The following is a 4751-nucleotide window of genomic DNA, read 5'->3' as shown; positions in this document are numbered from 1 at the left end:
ATCCTAGGAAACCCAACCAGGACAACCTGTTGTCTCCCGTCCACACTTACTCCCTCGGGTAACGAGCTCTTCACGATCAGGGACTGGGCTGCTCCACTATCTCTGAGCACTACAACTGATCTACCAGTATGATCACTCGATACATACCCGCCTGAAGTGTGAGGGGAAAACAATCTGGGTTCTTCCTGCGTCGTCGTCGACTGGCTTCCTGCTGGTGGTATTACACAGCCCATCATCATCACCTCCCTACGTGCGCTGCCACCTCTTCTGCCTCGGCACCTTGCAGCTACATGCCCTTTCTGCCCACAAGTCCAGCACACCATATTCCTCCTCGGGCTCCGGTGTTTCGGACTGCTAGGACTTGTTCTTCGAGGGCTACTTGGGGGCGTCTTCTTAGCGCTTCGTGGGACGGGGGTCTCTTCTTCTTCATGAGGTTCATCAAACCGGCGTTGGTAATGCCTTGGGACGTACTTAGCAGACGGCCTATGAGTCAGGATGTACTCTTCAGCCATGGTGGCTGCTGCACTCAAGGTCTCCACCTGCTGCTCTTCTAAGTATGTCTTGAGGTCTCCAGACAAACAATCCTTGAAGTCCTCGAGCAGAATCAGCTGCTCGAGGTCTTCCTTGGTCTCCACCTTCCGAGAGGCACACCATTCTTGAAAAAGTCGCTCCTTGATGGTGGCGAATTCGGTGAAAGTGTGCTCTGAGGTCTTCTTCAGGTTTCTAAACTTCTGTCTATATGCCTCAGGTACCAATTGGTACGCCATGAGCACAACCTTCTTCACCTTGTCGTAATCGCCGGAGTCGTCAAGGGATAACGTAGAATAGGCGATTTGGGCCTTCCCAGTCAAGACTGACTGTATCATGATGGCCCAATTCTCCCTTGGCCACTCCAAAGAGGCAGCGACTTTCTCGAAGGCTGCAAAGAACTTTGAAACTTCCCTCTCGTTGAACTTGGGGACCATTTTGATGTTTCTTACCGGATCGAAACTGCTGGTGTCCGATGTTGGCCTCCGATCACCGCCTAATCGCAATACTTCTAGTTCATGTTGTCTCTGTCTTTCTTTTTCTTCTCTCTCTCGCTGTTTCTCTTCCCTTTCTCGCTCTTCTCTCTCTCGTCTCTCTTCTCTTTCTCGTTCTTCTCTTTCTCTTTCTCGTTTCTCTTCTCTTTCTTCTCTTTCTCGTTTCTCTTCTCTTTCTCGTTTCTCTTCTCTTTCTCGTTCTTCTTTCCTTTCTTCTAATTCTAAACGTCTCATCGCCAATTCTTTATCTTTTAATTCTCGTTCTAATTCTAACTTCTTCCACTCTATCTCGCGATTGATCTCTAGGGCACGCATTTTGACTGTTAGGAAGCTGATATTAAGCTCACCTGCATCACTGTCAATGTCACTGCCCTTATCTTCCTTTTCCGCGGAAGCTATTTCCTCACCTTCCTTTGTACTAGGAGTCTCGCCTTCCTGTTTCTCTTCTGCCTTCAGGTGCCGGTGAACCTTGGACAAGATCTCCACACGGGAATCACTGGCACGGATCTTGATCTCCAGGTAGGCGCTCACTAGTACAAGCTCTGGTTTGCTCAGATATTTTAATCTGGCAAGACAGTCCTCTCTGTTCAGAAAAGCCTGCACATCGTCCAGATCATCGATGGTAGCTTTCTCTGCCATTGTCACTGATGGAACACTTAACTAGAAACTAGCACTTGACACACCACTTACACTTTAGCACTTAACGCACCGAGCACTGTTCTACGTCAATATTGCATTTTATCGCACCAAACACTGCACTTTCTAATATTGCACGTAATCACTTCGGGCACCGCACTACGCAATATCGCACTTAATCACAGCGAACCCTTCGCTCTACAATATTGCACTGAATCACTGAGCACCGCACTACTCAATATTGCACTTGATCGCTTAATCACAGCGAGCACCGCACTGCACATTATTGCACTTAGTCACTCTTGAGCACCGCACAGGACGTATAACGTCACGATCGTCTCACACAGGGGGAATTATATACAGGGATTACGCCACTTCACCACCCCTGTCAAACATACTTAACAAGGGGACGGATCCCGCTGGGGATGCCAATTATGTTACGGCCCTCTCGGGACGCAACGGAGTCCTTACTCTGATGTTGTTAGAGGAAGACATATATCCGTTCCCAAGCCAGTAGTGGCTTTCAAGGGATGTGATCCGTGACGCAAGTAACTTAAAGGGGAAGGGAAATAAAGGCAAAAACTTAATATAATATAATGTCCGCCACCAATAAATAATATATAAAAAGGTTACACAGGGGGAGGGGTATTAACACTATACAAAGGGATTATTCACTGTAGTCTTCTGCTGAAGACTATGGATCCTCGCTCTCGGTGCTAAGTCGTCGTTGCTTACTCGTGGCCTTACAACGAATCCTCTGAGAATGCTGAGCCTACCCTGGCCACAGGTCAGCCAAAACACAGGTCCATTGAGGGCACCGCCGTGGAGGCCGACAACCACAAATCCAGCCGGTCTGCTGGCAGGTTCCGGACCCGCAACGCTGGTCAGGCCACTCCACGAACGATATTAGGGTAAACACCCTAGACAGGAGTCTCGTGTGATATCACAAATCACCCTCCTGGCCTCAATACCCCAGTGGATAATCGTCTCCAACAGTCGGTCCCGGGTAATCCTTTTACTGCCACTCCACTGGCAGGCTAACACACCACAGTGTTCTTCCGGGGGGACGACTTCACAACGGCTGCAGCAAGGTACAAGGTATGGAGATTGGCTGCCTCGGGTAGACTGACTCCACGTCCATCACACCAGTCCCAGGTCGGCTCTGTAAGCAGACACGTCATCAATAACAGGGACACTAAAACACCTCACTTACAAGCTCAGACACAAACGCCCGACACATCCACTTCATAGATGGCGTTGTAGTCTGAGCACCACCTCACCAGAGGTCAGCAGCGGCGGTGTAGAGTGCTGAACGGGACTGGAAACTGGCCCTTGTGGCCGGTATTCGCCGTCCTCACCAGGTGTCGTCGTCCGTTTGGCGGGGGTTTCGGGAGCTGACCCACAGATGGCGTGGTCGTTACTGCTCCGTGCTCGGACGCTGGATCCGGGTTCGTAACACTTTGTGTGGTGTGTCTCCCCTTGTGTGCTGTGTCTCCCCTTGTGTGGTGTGTCTCCCCTTGTGTGGTGTGTCTCCCCTTGTGTGGAGTGTCTCCCTTTGTGTGCTGTGTCTCCTTCTTGCGTGGTGTGTCTCCCCTTGTGTGGTGTGTCTCATCTTGTGTGGTGTGTCTCCCCTTGTGTGGTGTGTCTCCCCTTGTGTGGTGTGTCTCCCCTTATGAGGTGTATCTCCCCTTGTGTGATGTGTCTCCCCTTGTGTGGTGTGTCTCTCGTTGTGTGATGTGTCTCCCAATTGTGTGGTTTGTTTCCCAATTGTGTGCTGTGTCTCCCCTTGTGTGATGTGTCTCCCCTTGTGTGGTGTGTATCCCCTTGCGTGGTGTGTCTCTTCTTGTGTGGTGCGTCTCCCCTTGTGTGGTGTGTCTCCCCTTGTGTTGTGCGTCTCCAATTGTGTGGAGTGTCTCCCCTTGTGTGGTGCGTCTCTCGATGTGTGGTGCGTCTCCCCTTGTGTGGTACGTCTCCCCTTATGTGGTGTGTCTCCCCTTGTGTGGTGTGTTTCCCCTTGTGTGGTGTGTCTCCCCTAGTGTGGTGTGTCTCCCCTTGTGTGGTGTGTCTCCCCTTGTGTGGTGTGTCTCTTCTTGTGTGGTGTGCCACCCCCTGTGTGGTGTGTCTCCCATTGTGTGGTGCGTCTCCCCTTGTATGGTGCGTCTCCCCTTGTGTTGTGTGTCTCCCCTTGTATGGTGCGTCTCCCCTTGTGTGGTGCGTCTCCCATTGTGTTGTGCGTCTCCCCTTGTATGGTGCGTCTCCCACTGTGTTGTGCGTCTCCCCTTGTATGGTGCGTCTCCCCTTGTATGGTGCGTCTCCCCTTGTGTGGTGTGTCTCCCCTTGTGTGGTGTGTCTCCCCTTGTATGGTGCGTCTCCCCTTGTGTGGTGCGTCTCCCATTGTGTTGTGCGTCTCCCCTTGTGTGGAGTGTCTCCCCTTGTGTGGTGCGTCTACCCATGTGTGGTGCGTCTCCCCTTGTGTGGTACGTCTCCCCTTGTGTGGTGTGTCTCCCCTTGTGTGGTGTGTCTCCCCTTATGTGGTGTGTCTCCCCTTGTGTGGTGTGTCTCCCCTTGTGTGGTATGTCCCCCCTAGTGTGGTGTGTCTCCCCATGTGTGGTGTGTCTCCCCTTGTGTGGTGTGTCTCTTCTTGTGTGGTGTGCCACCCCTTGTGTGGTGTGTCTCCCATTGTGTGGTGCGTCTCCCCTTGTATGGTGCGTCTCCCCTTATGTTGTGCGTCTCCCCTTCTATGGTGCGTCTCCCCTTGTGTGGTGTGTCTCCCCTTGTGTGGTGTGTCTCCCCTTGTATGGTGCGTCTCCCCTTGTGTGGTGCGTCTCCCATTGTGTTGTGCGTCTCCCCTTGTATGGTGCGTCTCCCATTGTGTTGTGCGTCTCCCCTTGTATGGTGCGTCTCCCCTTGTATGGTGCGTCTCCCCTTGTGTGGTGTGTCTCCCCTTGTGTGGTGCGTCTCCCATTGTATGGTGCGTCTCCCCTTGTGTGGTGCGTCTCCCATTGTGTTGTGCGTCTCCCCTTGTATGGTGCGTCTCCCATTGTGTTGTGCGTCTCCCCTTGTGTGGTGCGTCTCCCATTGTGTGGTGCGTCT

Source organism: Procambarus clarkii, chromosome 17, assembly GCF_040958095.1.
Source record: "Procambarus clarkii isolate CNS0578487 chromosome 17, FALCON_Pclarkii_2.0, whole genome shotgun sequence".
NCBI lineage: Eukaryota > Metazoa > Arthropoda > Malacostraca > Decapoda > Cambaridae > Procambarus > Procambarus clarkii.
This window is presented reverse-complemented; position numbering follows the sequence as displayed.